This window comes from Pinus tabuliformis, chromosome 3_1 (assembly GCF_031772625.1).
Source record: "Pinus tabuliformis cultivar Carrire ecotype Pingquan chromosome 3_1, CPIR1, whole genome shotgun sequence".
NCBI lineage: Eukaryota > Viridiplantae > Streptophyta > Pinopsida > Pinales > Pinaceae > Pinus > Pinus tabuliformis.
This window is the reverse complement of record NC_142301.1, coordinates 801342501-801367850: the sequence shown is the minus strand read 5'-3', so window position 1 is coordinate 801367850 and position 25350 is coordinate 801342501. Positions and strand designations below refer to the sequence as shown.

The 25350-nt window shown below is 35.5% G+C and overlaps 1 long non-coding RNA gene across 1 annotated transcript; it reads left to right on the top strand.

The window, feature by feature from the left end:
- Positions 1 to 3862: 3862 nt before the first annotated feature.
- LOC149189872 (uncharacterized) lies at positions 3863 to 10800 on the top strand. The gene is made up of 2 exons (XR_016255947.1): positions 3863 to 5565; positions 9699 to 10800. It is a non-coding gene; the product is annotated as an uncharacterized LOC149189872 (long non-coding RNA).
- The last annotated feature ends 14550 nt before the right edge of the window (positions 10801 to 25350 follow it).

The window sequence follows — 25350 nt, the reverse complement described above, 5'->3', positions numbered from 1 at the left end:
ATGGTTTTGTGATGTCCAACCTTGAGGTGGAATCACTGTTTAATGGGTTGAGGTGGATGGCCTCTGGAAGCCCTGGATGAGTTTTGATTGATGTGTTCTATGAGATCCCACATTCATGCTTGGAATATGGCACAGGGGTGAATGGATGAAGAGAGATTTGGCTCAACCATTCTACAGTCGGGTGGAACGTGGTAGTTCCATCTCCGTTGGTTCATTGCATTCATTAATGATAAATCCGTTCCCTTGATTTTCATGAGTAAAGGTACTAATGTATTTATGGATTTGATGGTTGATATGTTGATTGTATTTCTGTTCCTATTATGCTGGTTATATGCACATTTTATGACAACAACTATGTATGGCTCTCAACATGTTTTTACTTGTATGTGAATGGACAATGTGCCTATGACCTAATAGATGATAATGTAGAAAATGGCATAAGGGAACAATGGTTTATAACGATCCTCAGGTAAGTATGATATCCCTACACTTAATTCTATTGTTTACACCTGTAGGTTACATGTTGATGATATGTTTGACAAAATGCCTAGCATGGCTAGTAGGGATCGAGTCAAGGTCTTGAACAAGTATTTGCTTTAGCACTTTCATTTCCATGTTACTTTACTGATTTGAAGAGATGGACCATTTTTAGGCAGTGTCCTGGGCTTTGAGCCTAAAAAAGTGGCTTAAATCCCCGGGTTGCTGGCACAACACTGACAATTTTGGTCCACAGTCACTGGCAGGTAGGCTTGTGAGAGCGACTTTAGGTTGCTGGTCGCTTCCTTGCCCATAACATGAGAGAAACTATGGCCCAAGAGACTTAAAACAACAATGGGACCCAAGGACAAGTTGTTTGAGTGGCTGACTTGTCCTCTAAGGGTTATGTTGATGATGTTGGATGTCTATATGGTGTGTTTCCATCGGTTCCACTTCCTTAAGGTGACTTAGGAGGTTGAATCATATCATAGTGGCCTCTCATTGCATGTTTACCCCAGATAGCCAGTTTCTTGGGTATATGTGGAAGCAGGGTGTTATAAAGAACAACTTGTGATAATGCTTGTGGTGGTAATGAAGATGACAAAAATGGAGATTGGATGATGATGGATAATTAAAAGTTTGTGAGTGTTATGGAATATAATCAATATCATACAATAATGTGAGTCACACATTGCGTTTGTAGGCTAGTCTATAGTGTCATGCTTGAGTTAATGTAGTGGTCCTAAAGACTATTTGAGTATGTACTTGGTAATTTTTTTTGTAACTAAGTCAAATGATGATAAAACAATGTGTACTCACATAATGTTCATGGTAATCTAAAAACCACTTTGTAGTGATAGTTTGTGGTAAGTCGGAAACCACATGATAGAGGAATTTTTGTGGTCAACTCAAAACCACTTGGTCTGATGGTTTGTGGTCCTCCAAACCACTTGATGTGTAGTTTGTGGTAAACATAAATCACATGAGGATATAATGAAGAAACACAAACTTGTGAGAGATAGGAAACATATGGATAAAGATTCCTATAGATTTTTTTTGTTTATTGGGAGTCTTATGCAGGAGCATTAGGAGCATGGTTCAGGGTAAGTCGAGAAAACACAAAGCATGGTTATAGGTAAGCCAAGAAGATCCAGGATGATGATGACGGTGATGCAACAAGAGTTAAAGCTATATGTACATGTATGAATATATGTGATGGAAGGATGGTTGAATAAACCATGTAATGAAGGGGCATCCTAGTAAACCGATAGTCAATGGTTGGTACCTATGCTTTCTGGTGGATGGTTGTTTCTTTATAAGGACGCCAACATTTTGGTAATGTTTGTAAATGCCAGGTTAGATCATAGATAGACTTTGCTAATCGGGAGGTGCTTTAGTTCATAGTAGATAATTTGTTGTAGAGAACATATTGGTGAAAACCTCAGTTGATCCAAATTAAGACAAATAATCGTTTAGGGGAAATGTTAGAGTATATATTTCCTACTTGTCTTAAGTGAGATAATTGGCTCGAGAAGGAGTTTGTTCCCATTATTTAGGAGTTGGTTAGATCTAAAAGATCCAGTAAGTTCATCGAGTTTCTCTGACGGATCGAAACAACTAGTTACTAATGGAACCTCTTGTCGACTTTCTGTGAAATACTCATTTGGCCGGGGGCTCTCGAACACATCATAAGCCAAACCCATGCTGACAAATAACCAACCTGCAATGAATAGAGAAGGTATGGTAATGCTATGAATAACCCAATATCTAATACTAGTAATAATGTCAACAAAGGAGAAGCTACTTTCTGCCCCATTACAAATAGATCTCTACTTGGCTAGACAATAGATCTGTTTAAAATGATTTTATATCATTGTGAGATGAGTGGGCCCATTTCATAACAAACTTATACATGAAAGATTTGATACGTTCCACGGATCGATTGATGCCTACCAATTCTGTTCGCTTGACCTAAACTTTCAAACGAATTAACTGAAAGATAACAACCTAAATGGAGACCAAGTGTTTCATGGTTCAAAAATGCTGAATCCCGTCTCAATCATCATTTGGAGATATTCTTCAACTAACTAGCTTCCTATATTGGTGCATGGTTGAGATATTTGCTCAATTAGTTGATTTTGTGATCAAGGTAGTTTTTCTATCCTGAGATAGCACTTATGTATTTATATATGTAACATTATTTTGATTAATTGATTACTAAGAGTGTGCTTATGCATTTCTAATTTGCCTATAAAAAAGTTTAATACTCTTTGTCACTCAGAAAAGACATATTCTTGTGCAAAAACACATAATTTGCTAATATAAATTACTCCCACGCACTGTTTAAAAAATTAATTTTATTTATTTACACAATTTAAACAAAACCATCAACTCTTACTTATCATTATTTTCTCTTAAATTATAATTATAATAGTTATTTATTTATTTATTTACATAATTTAAGTAAAACCATCCCAACCTAATTATAACATTATATTAATTTGTTTATTTATTTTCATGATTTAAACAAAAATATTTTAATTATAGTCTATGGGGTCTTGGATAGACAATGATTGAGTGCTTTGTTAAGACACTCCTTGATGTGACGATTCAATTCCTGCTTAGATCGAATAATATATTGGAATTGATTGAGTGCTTTGTTAAGACACTCTTTAATATGACGATTGAGCTAAGGCACTCTTTCAATTCCCTGCTTGAATGGAGTGATATATTGGACATAATTAAAATGTAATCCTGCTAAAACTACCCAAAAAAAATTAATTATAACAATCAATTTTATTCCATTACATAATGTAAACAAAATCATCATTATTATATTTATAACAATCATTTTTAAATAACATGATTATCTTAAAATCATACTCATATGAATATACATGATTTAAGCAAAATCATAAAATCATAATCATATGGCTATACTTTAGTCATTTAAATGCACATGATTTAAAGAAAATCATCAACATTAGATTTTATCATCTAAATAGGATGGTTGTTTTTAATTTGTTTGTCACATCACGTGATTTTTACCATTTTGTTTTTAAAGGTTAAGATTGTTTTTAAATCATTTCCCTGACTTAAACAAAAATCATTTTTCCCAAATTTCAATAACCAGATGATTTAAGCAAAATCATCATCCTTTAACATATCATCGGCAGGTTTCTTTATCCGCCGGATAATATATTCACGCGATGTTTAATAATACACGTGTTAAGACCATGGAAAAGAGGATACGACGGGCAAAGACAGCCTCCCTTTACCCATGAAGTAAAGGTAGGTAACAAACAGTACCACCTTACAGGCATCTCGCTGGCCATTTATACCATTGCATGATTTGTAAGTGTCATTTATTTTCATTGTATCGGGCTTGCATTTTGACACTGCTAGCGATTGCGAGTAGGCTCTTCTGGTTCGCTCTTCTAGAAACAGATATTTGCTGTGGGTTGCAATGCGTTTTATTTATCAGTTTGCTCAGGTATTCAGCATGAACTCATAGGTGGAACGCAGATGGCCTGAACGGGATGGTGGTCCCGGGTACGGGATACTGCAGGCTCTTCTGGTTCGCTCTTCTAGAAACAGATATTTGCTGTGGGTTGCAATGCGTTTTATTTATCAGTTTGCTCAGGTATTCAGCATGAACTCATAGGTGGAACGCAGATGGCCTGAACGGGATGGTGGTCCCGGGTACGGGATACTGCAGACGCAGACACTTGGCCTGTTGCTACCCCTGACAAGTTCTTTCTCATTTCCTGTGCCTCCGTTTTTCACTAAAACCTCATTTCTTTTTCACCGGGTCATTTTACATTTTCACCGTTAAGGGTTTCGTTATTCGCTGAGGGCGCACGGGTCGTTTTCACCCACCTCATACCCCGACGGTTAGGCGCCTGTGCCTACCCTAGCTCCCCTTTCGGACTATTCTCCCCGAGGTTTTTGTTTCTGCCTGGTTCCGTTTTCGCTGCTGTGGGTGCCGGTTTTCCCGCGGCCAGCTGGTTTCGAGGTGGTTCATCATTTTTTAGTGCAGCTGTCGCTATGGAAGTTGACGAGGTGGATTATTCGGAGGTTCCTCTGGAGCAGGGCTCCATCTGGCGTCCATGTTTGCAGCATCTGAAGGTCTCTACAGCGAAGACCTCTCTGGTAATTTAGTTGAATATCTGCAGTCCTCTAGTCCTGTACGCCCCACCTCCGTTTTGTCGGAAGAACCCTCAACCGGGCCGCAGTTTTCAGTGCCGTCCCTGGCTACCCTGCGTTTTGTCTTGGATTGCTTCCACCCTTTCTCGGACATTGCGGGTCCTTCTGTTCCGCCGGGACCTTTGGCGGCACCCCTGCCTGATCTTCGTCTGAAGCCCCCCTGCCGGCTGCCCTTCCCTCGTCCTCTGCACATTCCATACCCTCGGGCAGATTCTCCACGGTTCCCCTTCTCTCTGAGGCCGTTCCTCTAAATCCCTCAATCCCTAACCCCTACCCCCCACTCGCTGCTCTGGAAGAGGCGAGGGTTTCTGCAAACCCTAGCCACCCACCTTCCCGCCCCTTGAAGAAACAGAGGTGCTTCAAATCCCGGCGCACTGACATTATACTTCCACTTGAGGAAGACCTTCATTGGGGGGACGCAATGGACTGTGGGGACAGAGTTCTGGTCGGTTGTATCAAAGAGAGAAACTGTTCGGCGGCTACACTGAAAGCTTGGGCCACGGAAATATAGGGACAGCATTTGGCTGATATCCCTGATGACATCATGTGGGTTCTCTCTTTTTCCTGGCGCTTTGAGAATGCTCTCGTACTCCTTAAGCCTTGGACATGACTATTAGATCCAGAGACGGAACAAATTGGGGTCGGCCCAGTTTGGATTAGGCTCCCTGATTACCCTTTAGTACTGGTCAGAGGATAATTTTAAAAAAATCGGGAATTCACTAAGCACTTTCATGGGGTTTGACGAGTGATATTAGACCACAGGAATGATAGCATATGCAAGAATCCTTGTTTATTTAGATACCAGAGAAGGTTTACAGAAATTCATCACTAATCAATTGGGGTCTTTTTCGCGGAAACAACAGCTCTACAGTATGCCATCAGGTAGGACACCTCTTCAAGGCTTGCCGCCTATTTAGTCATCGATTAAATAGTTGCAGTTCATATTGTCATATTACATTGGGCGTAAGCCCTAAGTTCTTTCTTCATGTGCATACAACTGTGATCGTTTCCTGACTGTGGTTCTGTCTTACAGAAAGGGCCGTTGTGATATTTGCCTTCAAGTCTTAACTGTGTTAGTCCATGAATAGGATTCTATTATGATTTTATTGAGGGAAAAATAAATTGATTTAGTGTTTTTTTGGCAAACTTCTTTCAATAATTTGCGCATTTTTTTGAAATTCTTTTTTCAATTCATGAGACTAACACAACACCATAACTAGGCTAACACCATAACTAACAGCATAACTAGGCTGAACTAGGCTGAACAAATCGATTTGCAGTAGTCCCATGTTTGTAGGATGATGCAAAACCAGTTCTTACTTATTCTGGTCTTCATATTTATTGTATAATATGATGTTTTGATGGTTATCTTGCATGCTATTTCAAACATGTAGTATGTGAGAAGTCAATTATAATAGGAAATCTCGAGTATGGAAACATATTTGCTCAAATCAGAACAACTAGTGCATTATCCATTCGTTTGGTTGAGAAACAACATTGAGTGCAGTAGTATGTTCAGCTTATAATAGGGATAGAGTCCGGTACTTTCACCTTTTAATGGGGACTAAGAACTGAAATAGTCTGAACTTTAAGATCTCATTGAATTTCTTCTGGAGATAAGTCATATCTCTGTAAGTTCGAGGATGGAAACATGTTTTCTCAAATGAGAACTGGTGCATTGTCCTTTGATTTGGTTGAGAAACAACATTGATTGCAATAGTATGTTCAGCTTATAATTGGGATTTAGTACGGCAGCTTCATCTTTTAATGTTCAGCTTATAACTGGGATTGAGTGCAGCAGTTTCATCTTTTAATGAGGACTAAGAACTGAAATGGTATGAACTTGGAGATGTCATCGAATTTCTTCTGGAGATACGTCTTATCTCTGTAAGTTTGATTTTTCTTGAATTCTAGGTTCACGCAATATCTTAACCAAGATTCCATTCTTGCAAATCTATTACAAACTGAGGCCACGATCAACAAACCTCTGGGTTTAAGCAATATCTTAACCAAGATTACATTCTTGCAAATTATGACAAACTGAGGCAGCGATAAACAAACCTCTGGGTTTAAGCAATATGTTAACCAAGATAACACATCAAACCATAACTTAACCAATATTCTATTCTTGCAAATCTATGACAAACTGAGGCCATGATAAACTAACCTCTGGGTTTAAGCAATATCTTAACCATGATAAAGAAAATTCTGGGTTTAAGCAATATCTTAACCAAGATTCCATTCTTGATGTCGTCTGCCCCTCCTGAATGGTAGGTCTTAAAAAGGAATATATCTGGTTCAAGTCCATAGCAAGTTTGCAATTTTGTTGAATAGTGTTCCAGTAGACCCACCTGTATGGTATGTCTTAAAAAGGAGTGTGGCTGAGCGCAAGTCCAGGACATTGCAATTGTGTTGAATAGTGCTCCAGTACCACCTGTATTCCACACTCTTAAAAAGGAGTGTGGCTGAACGCAAGTCCAGGACAAATTTGCAATTGTGCAATTGTGTTGGATTAGCTCTCTCATAGACCACACATTTACGTTGACGGAAGGCCTTGTTGTCAATTATTGAGCCCAATTTTCGTTATCTAATTTCTTTAGTCAAGAATATAATTTATCAATGATTGAGTTCACTGTTTGCCCATTTTATTTATCCAATGATTAGAAGATTGATAAAGGGTATTATGGATTTGTGACTTGCCTTTATATTTCCGAAAACCATAAGTATGGTTGTTACTTCACTAGATCGAGGGTAACGAGGTGAACATACAGTTTAAATGTTTACTGTTAACCAATTAAATTAATGTTTCAAACCTCAATTTTCCAAATTGGGTTTTTTTTTGCTAAAACTGCTCCTAGAAGTTGATTTTTTCAAAATTTTCACTCTAAAAGCAAATTTTCACTCTAAAAGCACAGAGATGGATAAAAAATATATAGTGATCCAATTTGGATCACATACCTCCTCATTTTGGGAGGCTTTTGGTCCCCTAAATATTTTATTTAACGAGGTGATTTTTTTTCCTATACCTTCTCTTTAGAGAATCATCTAGTTTTTTTTGGAAGCCGTCTTTTCAATCTATTCTGACAAATGTCATGCTTTCCATGTCTTGTTGTTCTAGACCTTTTATCCTAAATTGTATCCTTTATCAACCCCGGCTAAGTAGGCGGGGTTAAGTCCTCTATGGAAGGAAAGACCTGCTCCTCTTCCTAATCCAACATTGACGGCTCATAGAGTTTAAGATTTTACACGCACCATTGAGTAAATGCTCATGTATGGAATACACTGAATTTATAAGCATTATCTCTAAACTTTCCCAGTATCTTGAAAGGACCATATCATAAATCTTACTCATGTATAGGGATACACTAAATTATAGTCATTATCTCTAAACTTTCCCAGTATCTCGAAAGGACCATATCATAAAGCTTTAATTTATTTATTAGGACCTTGCAGCGTGTCCTTGTTCAATTGTAACCATACTCTGTTTTTCAATCTACATATTTTTTTTGGTTCTATGTTGATCATGCATGGTCTTGTACTTTTCCTATGAATTTTTTATGAATTTTTTAGTGTCTTTTGTACTTGTAAATGGATCCATGTGATCTTCTTAACACCTTGTGATATATTCTCACTCCAACTTATTGACCATATGCAATATCCAAAGGTCCATACATAATATCCAAAGGTGAAGTGGAAAATGTCTAAAATAAGTTTCAAATGGGGGACTTATCAATAGAAGCGTGGGCTTCACGCTTCTCTATTATAATAGTATTCTATACATGCTAGACTATCCCAAGTCTTTGGATGCTTTTGATGGTAACCCCATAAAAGTTACACCAAAGTCACATTGACTACTATTTGCCCTCTATTGATGGAATGTTGTATATCTCTTTGAATTTGTGTCCATCTTCTCCCACACTGTCCTTTGATTTGGTTGAGAAACAACATTGATTGCAATAGTATGTTCAGCTTATAATCGGGATTTAGTACGGCAGTTTCATCTTTTAATGTTCAACTTATAATTGGGATTGAGTACAGCAGTTTCATCTTTTAACGAGGACTAAGAACTGAAATGGTGTTGTGTTACTCTCACGAATTGATAAAAGGATTTCGAAAAAATGCACAAATTATTGAAACAAGTTTGCAAAAAAAACACTAAATCAATTTATTTCTCCCTCAATAAAATCATAATAGAATCCTATTCATGGACTAACTCAGTCAAGACTTGAAGGCAAATATCACAACGGCCCTTTCTGTAAGACAAAACCAGTCAGGAAACGATGACAGTTGTATGCACATGAAGAAAGAACTTAGGGCTTACGCCCAATGTAATACGACAATATGAACTGCAACTATTTAATCGATGACTAAACTTGGTTGATCCTGGAAACATATGCATCACCAATATAAATCTATCATCACTTCCCCAAATTTAAAAAAGCCGTTAATTGCACTTAGGAGGTACTCCATATGGTTTTCATCAAAGGAAGAAAGATGCCCTCCAGTAGTCACCAAGACAGTAAGTCACCCTGTGCAAGCACAAAAAAAAATAAAAGCACACTCCCTACGCAGGCATTATCCTGCTCAGGTTCAAAGGGACTTTTTCAGCCTGCTCCTATCAACAACCCCAGCTTCGCTAGCGGGGTAAACAGGGCAAGCAAACTTTTCTTTGAATTAAAAATATGTATCTCACAATTCACACCTGAGAGTCTCCAATTGTTTGATTGCCTTGTGATCAAATAAAATTGTTACCCATCTAATGGTATCATGACAAAATTAAAAAAAAACACACTTAATTATTGACAATGTAAATATTTTAAACCCGATTTATTTGCGTGCTTCACAACTGAATGTCTCCAGTCACTTGCCTCGCTTCTTCAGCGATGGAGCTGGCGGCGCTTCCACTGTGTCTGATGTCTTGTTTTCTCTGATGTCTGGTGTCTGATGTCTTGTTTTGTCTGATGTCTTGGCGGCGCTTCTACTGTGTCTGATGTTTTGTTTTGTTCCGTCGACAGGGTCTCTGCTGCTTGGGGAGGGGGCTGTTCAGCTGGCAATACCTGTTCCTGTGTAGCCTGCTTTAGCTTCTTTAAGAGGGGGCAAGCCTTGAAGAGGTGTCCGCGAAAAAGACCGCAATTGAATAGTGATGAATTTCTGCAGACTTTTTTCTGGTATCTAAGTAAACAATGATTTTTGCATATATTATCATTCTCGTGATCTGATATGACTCGTCAAATCCCATGAAAGTGCCCAGGGAATTCCCGATTTTCTTAAAATTATCCTCTGATCAGTACTGAGGGGTAATTTAGGGAAGCTAATCCAAACCGGGCAGACCCCAATTTGTTCAGTACTAATGCAGTTTAAAAGTACTATGATGGGACCTAAAGTCGGCCAGCAATCGCCTAACAACTTCACCATACATGCATGGACATGTAACTGGGACAGCTCATCTCTTCAATTCGCCTTTCCTGTCGGCTCCCGTTGACAGAATAAGGGACATCACAACCAGAATAAGCGACAATCTCCGCATTGCAAATTTCCCTGGTGGCTGTCGTGCTCCCCTGGCGCTCAAGAACAACGGAATCTTAACAGTTTTTGTGTTTTTCGCCATTATTTTTATTTGAGCACACAACTTTTAAAGTCCTCATCACTGATTATGTGACAACCGGAGGTCACCAATTATGAATTTCGAACGGGATTAAAGGGCCCAGGACTGTGGATGGTAGAAGAAGACAAGAAGTTGTTGATTTCATTTTGAACAATTGTTACAATTTTTCGCGCACTTTTACAAAGATTGCCAGTTGTCCGTGATTCATTACAATTTCCCTATTGTATCTCCATTTCAAGTCGAAATATCACATGAATGATTTTGATGTGAGTTCGACGTGAAAGCTACAGGCCCGTGATTTGAATCTGATAGGAAAAGGAATCTTGTGATTTGAATGTGATAAGGAAGGGAATTTTATTATCGAGCTCCTTCTCAGCTTGGCAAATAGGTTCAATTCATTGTATTTGGTTGTTTAGAATTTAAATTGGAGACTTGAAATGAAAATGCCTCTGTTGATCGGGTTCGATTCATGCTCAGGGGAAATAGGTAAGTGCCATTCATAACAGTTTTAATGCGCTGGGTTTCATGGGGTGACCGAGTATCAACCGGACATGAATCGGACTCTTCCCATTAAGATGCATGGAAAGAAATCATTTCAAATAGATCAATGCTTTGATATCTACGTTTAAAATAAAATAAAAAAATTCCTAAAGACATATTGGAAATTGGTTCGATATAGTCTAAAGTTTAAAATAATAACAATTTCAAAAGGGTGTTTTTCGCAAACTAAACTCGAAAATCATTTCGAAAATTCAATGTTCAAAAAACATGTTAGGAATGGCATGTTTTTTAGAATTTAAAACACAGCTAGCGTTAAACTATAATATTAACGACTAATACTATCACTATCACAATCACAATGAGAAGTTTAAAATCAACCTATAGGAAAAGATAGAGCAATTATAATTTTTTCATTTATATTTTTTCATTTTATAAACTTCGAAATCTTAGTATTTTTTAAACCTTCACCTCCCAACTTCAAACTATAATATTAATGACTAATACTATTCAAACTATAATATTAAAAACTATAATATTAATGACTAATAGTTTAAAATCAACCTAATTGTGATAAGTTTAAAATCACCCTAATGACTAATACTATCACAATGAGAAGTTTAAAATCAACCTAATGACTAAGAAGTTTACTATCACAATGAGAAGTTTAAAATCAACCTAATGACTAATACTATCACAATGAGAAGTTTAAAATCAACCTAATGACTAATACTATCACAATGAGAAGTTTAAAATCAACCTACAGAAAAAACGAGAGCAAGTGTAGTTTGAGAAGTTTTTCATTTTATACTTCAAAATCCTAGTATTTTTTAAACCATCACCTCCAAACTTCAAACTTAATAATGCTGTAACCAAAACCAACCAACTCACCTTGCTCCTTTTTCACTTACCCTTTCAAAAACCAGAAAAATTAAAATTATACGAATTTTTGTTTTTGAAAAAATAAAATTATACGAATTTTTTTTTTTAAGAAAATGCTTAATATAGAGCCAATATCCTTTTTCCCAAAACACTTGTAAAATAAATAGATTAAAAATAAAAATTGTAATATATAAAGTTTTCAAAATTTAAAAATAATTGAGTTTCATTGTGATGCAATTAGTAGATTCATTTACCCATGAGTGATTAAATAATTAAATATTTTGAGTTGCACATGATTTTTAAATTCATTTACCCATGAGTGATTAAATAATTAAATATTGTGAGTTGCAAATGATTTTTAAATGAAAAATTTGAGAAAAAATTTGTATTTTTAGAGATTTGATTTCTGGACTATTTGTAAATCTGTAGATTTATATTGATAAACTATCTTAACTATAAATTTTTGACATTAAATTATTTATGATTTATATTTTCTACTTTAAAATGTGAATAAATGCTACATATTTGGAAATAAAAAACATATATCCATTAAGTTATATATATAGGCTAATCAAAAATAAAAATATACGAACTTTTTAAATTTAAATTATTTTTTTTCCTCTCTATATAAACTATGTTTTTAATATGAACATGAAAATATTTTATTTATAATTATCATAAATAAATAAAAGTAAAATAATCAATATGTCATAATGTTTTGGTGAAACTTTTTTATAGGATAAATGAAGAAATGTAAATAACCAAAATAAAATATTTAAATAAACTTATATATATTAAAGAAATAAAGTGATACTACAATTATTTTAGGATATATAAAAATAGATTAATAAAATTATAAATTTCACATTTAAATTAGGATAGAACCATTTTGATTCCAGATTTACCAAAAATATAGAGGAATCAAATCTGTCAAATTGCAAATCTCATTCTAAGTGTAAAACTTGAGTAAATGTTTACATATGGAGCTTTGATTCCTCTAAGCTTTTGGTAGATATATAATTATGATGAATCTATGCTAATGAGCAACACAATAGTAAATTTTTAACTTTAAAAAATTATTTTTGTTCATTTGTTTTATATAACATATACCAGTGTTAAAATGAATCTATGTTAGTTTTGACCAACACTCTAATCAAATATTTTAACGATACATTTTTTTTTTCGACTTGTTTTATATAATATATAAGTAGCTCACATTAAAATATTTTATTTATTACTTTAAATCTCCACATTAAAATGTCAGTACATATAAAAATCAAGTCGATATGATCTAATCTCTCTCCCCATATATATATAAACCAAGGATTGAGAGGGATCAGATATATATATATATAAACCAAGGATTGAGAGGGATCAGATATATATATATATAAACCAAGGATTGAGAGGGATCATATATCTCAAAATGTAAACATTTTTTAATGTAAAATTCAAGGAAAATTTTGCACCTTTATAGATTTTATTCATTTGGACTAGTATTGGTAGATCCATAGTTAAATGGATTGAGGTTGGTTTTGAGCAACACACTAAAAGAAATGTTTTAATTATAATATTTTTATTTTCGCTTGTTTTATATAATTTATTAGTTGAGATTGAAATATTTTATTTATGATTCATATTCTCCACATTAAAATGTTAATACAAAGAGAAAACATTTATCTTTATAAAAAGCTATACATTTCTCATTCTCTCTATATATACATTGAATATTTATTTTTCTATATATGTATATTTTATTATTTTCATTATTATTAATTTTAAAATACTATATATCAAATACATATTAAACATTGAAAGAATTACAAATTTCATTCATACCTTGAATATAAAAGTACCTATAACTAGCACAACCACATTTATGTATTGTGGTTGATATATACTATACATCTGCAACAACATTTACCAATGAGGTTGATATATATCTATAGGTTTATATCCACCATCCACCACATTAATAACTATTTGGTATATAAACATTATTTTGTATATTAATATAATATTAGTCATTACATAATTCTGTTAATATATTAATAATTATATTTAAAACTATAATATAATTCACTTATTTATAACATAATAATAATATTTAGTTATTATTAACAATATGTATTTATTGCCACCATTATATTATCATCAATAATTATTATATATTTATGAATATAATTGTCAATAAATTTTATATAATTACTTAGTGCATATTAATAATATACACATAGTAAATATGTAATAATAGCATATTATAAAATTTTGTTAATATATTAATAGTTATAACTCAAACTATAATACATTTCACATATAATAGTATTTCATTATTATTTATAATACGTATTTATCTTTCATCAATGTAGTGAATAATTATTATATATTTATTAATATAATTATTAATATCTTTCGTATATTTATTTAAAGTAAATTAAAAAATCAAATATATAGATTATATATTAAATTAAAAAATATTATACTATTACTTACAAATAATAAACTAAAGGGATTAATAATATTATAAACCCAAGGGATCCAAAATCCAATAGACTAATATTATAAACAGAAAGGATTAGTAAACCCAAGGGATTAAATTATAAACTCAACGAATTATTAATATTATAAACCCAAGTGATCAAAAAACCCAAGAGATTAATATTAAAAACACAAGGGATTAATAAACTTTAGAAATTAATTAAACCCAAGTGATTAATAAAGGCACATAATTATTAATATTATAAACCAAAGTCATTAATAAACCCAAAATTTTAATATTATAAACCAAAGGGATAAATATTATAAACATAAAGGATCAACAAACCAAAGGAATCAATATTAAAAACAGACAAGATTAATAAACTGTATGAAAAAAAAAATAGCTCGGATGCGGGTGGCCGCTTGTTAATCGCATGAGCTTGTTGAGTTTGGCAGCTGGCATCATGAGGAGGCTTGCCAGGACGACTACACTAGGTGGCTCTGCGAAGAATTAATACCTTTAAATGCTGAGGAGACGGCATTGCAGGTGGGAGATGGGCTCAAGCGAGGCGACTTTAAGCGCCCTGTACTCTGATTCGATGGGGATTGTTCAGTATGTATCCAGATTGTTCCAAGCAAAGGTCTATTTAATGGCGCAATTGATCAAGATTTGGTATGCTCTGTATTTTGTTATGCTGTTTGATGTTAAGGGTGGAAAGGCGCAGATCTCTGGCTTTGTGAGGAGCTGTAGAGGCTTCACCTCTGTCCAGCCTGCGCTCTTTCGGCTCTCGACTGTGAAGGGGATAGTGAGGGCCCAAAATTCTGTTCAGGCTTCTATTAGGGTTGTTCTGTGTGGAAGAGTTAAGGCTTGGAGTCTTGACACTCTGCCTTTTACTGTAAAGAGCTCGAATTTTCCCCTGCTCATGGCACCGAGACAAAGAGGAGTCCCGAGAAGAGGGGGTGTTTGGGGGATAAGTAGACGGCAGGGGGCTCAAGCTAGAGAAATTCCGCCGCTTGCCATAGTTGCGCCTCTGTCTTCTCCCTTAGAGGAGTCGGATCCTTTAGAGAGCCAAGTCCATACCTCCCGCTTCACCTTCAGGTGCCGGAGAAACCATTCTCTTGTCTCTCTCCTGATTACTGTAATTGCTACGGAGGAAGAGGATGACTCTGCCAGCCAGGAGGAGGACGCTGGGGAGCAGGTTCAAACTCGTAATGCCCAGGCGACTGTGGAGGTTGGAAATGTTGATGCTCCTCCTTCAGACGACGTCAATCCTGTGGAGCCTGTTCCTGGTCTGGATTCGCATCAGCAGCCGATTCATCCTCCGGATTTTAGCGTGGAAGTGACCGAAGATGATACCATGTCTGATTGGCTTCCTCTCTCGCCAGAAGTCGACAACAATGAGCAAGGTGAGCCTCCGAAGGCTTAATTCTAGTTTCTTCTGCTGTTCAATGGTCATGTTTTGGAGTTTTGGTGGGGTTTCATCTCTTTCCGTGGCTCCCAGTTTTTTGTCATTGGGTAGGGGACCTTTCAGAGTTCGTGGTGTCTCCAGCACTCTGGAAACAATGGTCCTGCTACTCTCCTATGCCACAATGCTACCAGCAGCAAGCCACAAGATTTATGCAATGAATCACTGGATAGTCAATTCTGCTTACTGCTGTTTTTTTGAAGGGATCTCTTTTGTAAGTCAGGGAGCCACCTGCTACTGCTTCGCCCATGCTCACTTCTATGGACTCTATCTTTGTAATTCAGGTGGCTATGTGCACCTGCTGCGTTCTTTTGACAGAGGGTGGCTGTATGCATCCTCAGAGGCTAGGGCCTCTTTGTAAATATTTTTTCATATTTTTAATACAATAGCTTAGTCTTTATTCAGAAAAAAATAAATAAATAAACTGTATGAAAATTAACATTTTAGACCTAAGGGATTAATAAATTCATGGGATTATTATTAATATTATAAAACCAACGAGTTAGTAAACCCAAGGGATAAATATTATGAACCTAAGGGATCAACAAACTCAAGGGATCAATATTAAAACCGAAGGGATTAATAAATCCTAGGAAATAATATTTTAAACTCAATGAATTAATAAACCCAAGGGATCAATAAACCCTAAGGATTTCAAATATTATAAACTCAACGAATTAATAAACAGAAGGGATAAACATTATAAACCTAAGGGATTAATATTAAACCCTAGAACTAATATTTAACCCTTAATATTAGAGTTTAATAAACCCAAGAGAATATTAATATTATAAATCCAAAGGATTAATATTATTAATCCAAAGAATTAGAGAACTTGATTAATGTTGAAACCCAATGGATTATTAATATTATAAACCCAATGGATTAATATTATAAATACAAATGATTAATAAACCAAAGGAATTGATAAACTTAACAAACTAATATTACAAACCCAAGTGATTAATAAACGTTCGGAATTAATATTTTAAACTCAGAAGATTAAGAAACATAAAGGATTCAATTATAAACCCGAGGAATTATTAATATTATAAACCAAAGTGACTAATAAACCTTAGGGTTTAATATTATAAACCCAATGAACTAGTAAACACAAGGGATAAATATTATAAACCTAAATGATCGACAAAGGAATCAATATTAAAAACAAATGGGATCAAGAAACCCTAGGAATTAACATTTTAAACCCAAGATATTAATATACCCAGGGGATTGATATTATAAACCTAATGGAATAATAAACCTAAGGGATTAATCCTAAAACCCCAAGTTATTATAAATCCAAGGCAATAATATTGAACCCAAGGGATTAATATTATAAACCCAAAGCATATAAACTAAAATATAAATATTATAAACCCTAAAATAAATATGGTTGGCCATGGTTGACCATGGCTAATTTTCATATTCAGAAAAGATTTGTCAGAATGTGGCGTTCGACCATGGTTGACCATTCTTGAGCATGATTGATTTTCAAATCGAGCCAATCTTTGTGATAATGCGACGTTAAGAAAATCTTAGTCACAATGTGACATTATGTTGAAAAAGGTGTAATTAGGTTCATTCTTCATAATGAAATGATCTTTGTAAATGATGAAATAAAAGAAATAAAATTATTTTTGTATGCCTTGTTGCATGGGTTTCATGAGCAATAGGTTTATTTGTTAGTGGCTCTCACTGAGAGCCTTAGGATTTATTATTAAGTCAAAGAGTCAATTTCATGTATGAAGAAGCTCTTCTTGGGCTTATGTTTAATGTATACAAGTCTATAGAAATGTCAAGAAGCTCTCCAAATGATAAGCACAATCCTATTCGTCATGTCGGCCTGCAAAATGAATAAAAAATAGTCATGTCGACTCAAATAAAGAGACACAACGGTTCCCTCTCTCATGTCGGCTTATATACAAGGCTAACCACTATATATAGGCGTGAAAAGTATCTACATTATAGGAAGGATAGGAACTTGGATCCTTTGAAATCTTGGACAAGTACAGTGGTTCAGAAATATCGGATGAGTACAATAGTTCAATGTTGTGGATGAATAAGGATCTCTGTGTTTCTCGGTGATGCCTTGGTGCAGGGTAAACCCGACATATACCCATACTTAGCCAAATTGATGCTAGGTTACCCAGCATATACCCACAGTATACATATTAACAATGCATACACACCTTTGTCTTAGGTATTTAACTCTTCATGGAGTCAAATCTTCAACCATCACTGGATACGACCCATTTATTGGTTCGTGTGCATAGGAACTTCAGTCACCCCACCTAAAACCTCCTATCGAGAATTAAAAACACATGAACCATAGTCCATATATATATATATATATATAAAACCATACTCCTTTCATATGCCTTGGTTACATATATATTATCGCATGAAAGATTTATCATGCTTTTCCTTATAAAATCCCTTTATAAAGGAAAAATGCCCCAAAATATGTCTTCCTCTACCTTCTGTATGACTATCACACAGAACCCGAAGTAAAATCTCATCGCAATCGGCCATCGCAATGTCCAACGGTCATACACATATGTACCATCACCCTTCCTCTGACTCTGATATGACTATCGGATCGTTTAAGCCTTAAAAGGCTCAACAACGCTTTATCGCAATAACAAAGAATACACAGGAAATACACGGAGGACTCCGCTTCGAAACCTTATAGTGGATTTCAAATAATATTTAGCTGCATTCATATATTGTCGGGTCTGCTCATCACTGGACTCTCCACCGCGCCATTCTCCATTCTCCTATGCCGATACCTTCAATCACCGATTATCGCATATCGACGATATCCCTATCGATATATCGCAATGCTCCGTTCCATCGCCAGCCTTACTCCTCCGCTTGCAATTTAGTGATCCAATCGTGTTCGTTGATCTTTGAAGATCCAACGGCTATTGACCATCAATTCTTTATTTCTTTGCTCGTCCCTTTACTTAGAGTTTACACCATTTTAAATGGTTTCTGTGGCTCCTTTGGGTTCTTCAGCGGTTCTTCTTCCTTTGCTATTCGCTGCAACTCTTCCTTCTGAGCTTCCTCTGGCTGGACTCCTTAGCGAATTCTTTCTTTGCAACTCCTCTCCAAAGCAAACTCTATCTTTCACTTGGATTCAATGATCCCTATATGATTCCTCTGAATCATCTTTGTTTCTCTGCGTCCTTCAGAATTCTGCCTGCAACCTATTGCAGAGCCTACGAATTCACAAGTAATTCATACATGAAATACTTCTTAAGCATAATGACACAAACAGGAACCAATCTTGCATATATTAATATAAAAGCACATATTACATTCGAGACACCTTGGTCTCACGCATGCCTGATTTTCACATTAGTGGCCTCTTCTTACTCTGCTAGTAGCCTTACATATATCCATATGGAAACTTTGGATTAGATTACTATGAAGGACTTGATCAATCCTCTAACAAAAGCCCTAAAACTCGCTACATGCATACACATGTGGTAGATAAATAAATCTCCTCGAGACTTTATCCATTCCATCTTTTTCTCTGTTTTAAAACACAAAAGTCCCCTTATCAGCTCAATGGTCCACTTCTACTCTAATTAATTCCTAAAAACTCTTTCTTGCTCCGAGAGAGTTGGATTTAACTTCTACCACTCATGTTCTCATTTATTTATTTTGGGAGCATTTACATATTCTCCCATTATCTAATTAAATCACACTTAAAGGCCTAAATATTGCATTACTTGATACTTAGGAAAACTATTTCCTAAAATTCATGACCCCCTATTCTACTATTTACAATGATTTTCCTTGGGATGAATGCTCCTGCATCATGTCTCGGCCTCCTCATAGTCTTAATGAAGTAATGTCTTGACATACTAAGATGTAGTCCCATTGTCCACATATGTGTTATGAAGATCTCTCAGTAATATACTCTTGGCATATCTTTGTCTCAACATACAGTGTCGACATTCTTGTGAAGAGGAGGATATTGAACTATCACTCTCTGTCTCAGCATACATTTAAGATGCAGCTATAATTTGAGCATAGAAGTAATCATAGTTAATACATAGTCATAAGCATGATGAAGATCTCGGTATATATACATATCTTAGTATAAAGATCTCAGTGTTATGGTGAAAGTCTCAATGGAGGAGCAGCAATGATCTTAGTGGAAGAGTAGCATTGATCTCAATAAAGGTGTTGCAATGGTGCAACTATAATGATCTATGCGGTGCAATAATGATGACCTTAGTGAAGCAACAATGATGATGATGATCTCAGCAGCGACAAAGAAGAGGATTGGTGTCTTGGTCTTGGAGTGGCCTAATAGGTCAAGGGTAATGGTATTGGTATTCGTCAATTGGAATCTCTATAAGAAAAATTTTGTGTACTGGGTTTTCCTCTCAAAGAGTGAGAGGTTTTGGCCCTAGCAGAAAGCCAACATCTTGTGTCCTTGTCTCTTTTGTTTTGGTAACTATTTGATGAACTAAGAGTACACTCTAATAATAAAAAGCGAAGATTTCGCTAATAAGAAAAAGTTAAAAATACCTCACAAATAGTTATCCTGGTGAGAAGAATCTTATTAACATAATTTGCCCTAGATTCTTCAACATGGTATCAGAGCTAAGGTGCTGAAGTCAAAGGAAGGGAGGGAAAAAGAGATATTCAAGGATCATTTTTCAAGAAGGGTATCAAAGAAAGTTGAAGGGTTTTGTGTTTCAAAACCTACTTCGAGGATTGAAGGATCAGTCTACAACAACAATATACAATGGCAAGGGCTTTTCTCTATATAATTAAGGAGAAAGTCTACAACAACAAGACAATTTAGTCCTACAACAAGGCTGATTTGGATCCTTATCTAAAGTTCTAGGATCAAGTAATCTCAATCAAAAGATGAAGCATTCAGAACTCGAGTACATATCAACAATTTTGGTGTCTCCCACAGTTTCGATCTATGTCATATAGTGATCTCAATAATAAAATGATGGCATCATACTAGTGACAATCACTACCTCAGATTGAATCATTTTCTATAAAGAATACAGTCTTGATAACTCATATTTATGATACTCGATGGCATATTGAAGCAGATCATCTACAACATAGCGCTCAGAAATAGGTCCATGTACTATAAAGTGATCATAGAAAGTAACCTTGATATTCTATGGTTCTACATGATCATGAATACTACAAGGTTCACATGTGTGACAACAAGAATTCCTGGATGTCTTTTCGAAAAAAATTATTGGGCTTCCCCCAAAAAGAGAAATTGATTTCAATATAGAGCTAGTTCCAAGAGCTACCCCAGTGTCAAAATCCCCTTACCAAATGAGTATGCCTGAATTAACAGAGCTTAAGATGTAGTTACAAGAGTTGCTAGATAAAGGGTACATTCGCCCAAGTGTATCACCTTGGGGAGCCCCATTGTTGTTTGTGAGAAAGAAAGATGGGACCCTGCACCTATGTATCAATTATAGGCAACTAAATAAATTAACTATTAAAAACAAGTACCTGTTTCCAAGAATATATGATTTATTTGATTAAGTCAAGGGAGTGACTGGGTTTTCTAAAATTGATCTACGGTCAAAGTATCATCAAATCAAAATAAAAGCGCGAGTAATCTGCAAGACAACATTTTGAACCCATTATGGTCATTATGAATTTGTCGTCTCGCCGTTCGGGCCTACTAATTCCCCCACAACTTTCATGAATTTAATGAATGGTATTTTCACCCTTACTTAGATAAATTTGTTTTGAGTTTTACTGACGACATTATTATATACTCAAGGAACTTAGAAGAGCATAAGGAGCACCTTCGGATAATGTTGAAAACCTTAAGAGAAAATTAGCATTATGCTAAGTACAACAAATATGACTTTTGTGAAGATCAAATTCAATATTTGGGACATAACAAGTGAGTGAACACAAGCTATTAAGTGACATAAAAACAAATAAACATAAGTACCTTATCATTGCAGGATAGCTGCTATTATTTTGAGGAGGGAGGCTCCAAAATGAAGCGAAGGAAAATTTTTGGAGGGTGATTGTAGCTGCTACAATAGGACTTTATAATAGGCTTGCCCAAATCTAGAAAAAAAAATTATTCTATCATGGTAGTAGTGGATAAGTTGAGAGAAAAAACTCATTTTATCCCTATCAAATACACTTACAAAATTGTTGAAATTGTAGATATATTTATGAGGGAGATATTTCGGTTGTATGGCATGCTGAAAGTAGTTAATTCCGACCAGGATGTAAAATTTACTTCTGCATTTTGGAAAGCCCTTTTTACTGGGTTAGGCACTCATATTCAATTCAATACAACATACCATCCACAAATAGATGGGCAAACCAAACGAGTTAATCAAGTCCTAGAAGATATGCTATGAATGTATGTGATGTAATAACTTAAGATGGGGTGGAAGTGCAAAGTTAGTAGATCAATATTTGTGTATATGAAGTGTGGGTGTAAATTTATGAATAATGAGAGTAAAGGTGTGCATTTGTGTACCTTCATCCAGACTCAATTATATATAAAGAGAGAACTATGATATTTCAAAAATTGTAGGTAAAAGAAGTGACTTCAAGATTTTATGCAACGAATTTCTAGGAGGGATAAAGAATCACACTTGCAATGGGCCCTATCATGGTACTAATCGTACTAGGTATATTAAGTTACAATCATGACTTCAAGGCATGTAACACAAATTATCATTTTGAATGGGCTATGTTATCACTGAAAAAATTTCAAAAAACAATTTGGACAACTTGTATGGTTTCAAAGTTGTAAGTCAGTGTTGGTCAAGTCATTTCTATTGTTTTATTTAAGGAGTCTAAAACATAAGATAGAGTATTGTTCTCTTTGTTAAATATGGTCAACAATCTTGTTTTACCCACCATTGGTCCCACATTTATTCAAAGTGTCATGTGTTAAGGCTGTTTCAAAAAGAGCCAAGTATTCACAGTTATGATTTAGGTTTGGGATTCATGCATGAGGAGCACATTGACAGATGTTCAATTTGAATTTTTTGAAGATCAAGCAAGGCAGCTCTCAGTTTCAAATTCAAGTAAGGCAGTGTTCAAACCAATACAGTGCAGGTTTATCTTCAAGTTTCCTTGCAGGGATTTCATAGACATGTTTGAAGAAAGGAAAAATCACAGATCAGGCCAGTGTCTTAGACCTGAGCCTGAAGGCTCAGATTTTCTCACGAGGAATAGAGAGGTTAAAGAAGCATTCAAACAGTCATAGAAGAAGAAGGTTCAGATCAAGGAAGTGGTACAAGAGCAGTCTATTGATAAAACAGTCAAAAGAAGAGTAACTAGAAGTCAATTAGCCAAGCAAAAGGGGAAGACAATGCTTGTTGATGAAAGCCTAGCTTCAAAGGGAAGTTTGAACGATCTCCTCCACACCATCTACATAGAAGAGACTCCTCTGGTCCAAGCAGAGCTACTTGAAGCCAACAAGAACAAAACCAAAGGAGTTAAATCTTCCAAAAAGCTTCAATTTGATGACCAATTCTCAAAGTTTGTTTTCAAAGCCAAGAAGGCCTATGACTAGGCATTTAAGAAGATTACAAGAGGCAGAGCCAGAGGTAAAAGAGACAGATTGAGGACCTGCAAATTCATTTGAGCAAACTAGGAGGACAATCTCAGCATAAAAGAACCGGGCTATAAGTGATTGGAGCCTTAACACAATTTTGGTTAGAACGTTACCTTTTCGAAGCTGTTTATGGATGAATTATGTCAAAGATATGTGGCCTATTGGCATAATATGAAGCTGTGAAGAAATCACAAGAAGAATATTTTTTGAAAAAACTGTGTTTTTTTACGCGCTATGAAACTGCTGTAGGAGCATATTATGACTTGATGGACCAATTTTGAGAGACAAAAAGTAGATATTTGTGAAGAAGGATTTCTGAAAGGGAGTATTTACAAGGTTTAAACATCCAGCAAGGGCAAAACAAGTAGCAGAAGGTCGAAGGCAAGAATAAAAATGAAACTCTAAAAAGGAGGAACTTTGTCTCCTAGTTTCTACCGGTCAACTTCTAGAAGAGTTTCTGAGCAGTGGAAAACTCCTCTCTGAAAAGTGAAAGAGGTTTTCATTCCTAAGATACTGAAGTACAAAAACCTCTTCTACTTTCTTCAAATCCATTATGATATGGGAGAAATGAAGGACCAAAGTTGCGCTACGAAACTGCTGTAGGTGCAGTTTTTCATCTCCTGTTTTACACCTGTTTTTCAAAGACACATTCTGAGCGGTAGGGAAGGTTTTTCAAAAAACCGAGATAGGTTTTTGTTCCAAATGGATTGGTTCACAAAAGCCTCCTTAAGTTTTTCCAAATACATTTTCTATGAGAAGTTATGAGCTCTGTCCCAAGACCTATTTTTCAGCCAGAATAGAGCAAGGGACAGTCTCCTAGTTTCTAGGAACAGCAAAAGGATGAGTCATCAAGGGCCAGCTGGAAGGTTATGAGCACCATCAAATTCGACTTCATGGAGGTTTAGGTGTCAAAGAATGTTTTAAATGTTTAGATAAGGTTGTTGTAATCATAATAAGGAGTTACACTCCTAGTTGTATTAGGTCTCTAGGACTCCTAGTTAGCCGTCCTTTGTATTAAATAGTTAGTTTTAAGTGTCAATAGGTGTCAAATTAGGAGGAATTCGAATTCCCCTCATGCTGGAGGAAGGAATCTACATGAAATCTATATATGCGAGAAGAACTAATGTATTAAGGGTTGGAAATTTTTATGGAAAAGCTGGTATTTGGCATATGTAAGACTCATTTTCAATAATACATGCTTGACTTTACTTCTCAGGATTCATGAAAGGTTTTTTATGTTCAGAATATGTGATGTTGTCCTTTTCTTAATTCTTACAGTGGTATGGATGTATAATCACTCAGAACTCACTGAATGTGCTCTGACTTCCTGTATACATGCATAAACTGTGTGGTCCCATATGAGTTTAGGTTCTGAATGTTTAAACGCTGAATGCCCTGACTTCCATGTAAGGCTGAGTTCATTGTTATATTGAGGTGTTGTTGACTCCATAAGCCCAATGGATAGTTTTATTTAATGTGTTTCCACCATTCATATTTTTCACAGTTGTTCTATAAGCGTTAGCCATCTTATCTTTAATCAAAATCATTAATCCATCAAGAGAGAGCCCTCTCAGGTTGAGGAGGCTAAGCCTCAGCCTAAAGTCGATTTGAAATAGTTACTTGAAGTCTTCTTGGTCTGCAGCCTTCCAGGGCCTGATTTTGAGATAACATTTTGGTGCGTCTGCCGGGAGCCTGAAGATTATTCATTCCCGAAATCATGAAGCTGAACTTTTGAAGGTAGCAGGAGCTCAGACATCTATTTGAGGCTGCAAAACTACCTTGGCGACTCCACACATCGAATAAGAAATTGGAAGGTGACTCCACTGCTAGAAGATCAGTAGCTTGATGAATTTTCAAGATGAATTCTACTGCAAGAATGAATGCCAGGTATGCTCCTATGAATCGGTCTCATATCCCTGGTTTTCCAAATCCTATGCCAAATGTTGATTGGTTAGAGGATCTTCCGATATTCAAAGATGAAAAGAAAGACAATGCCGCTCTTCATTTGGTTAGGTTTCATATGCATGTACGCAGTCTTAAGGTTCATTTCCCTGAAGATTGTCTCATGAGGATGTTTAAGACCACTTTAGAAGGAAAAGCATGGTCTTGGTATAAAAGTTTGGAAAATGGTTCATTAT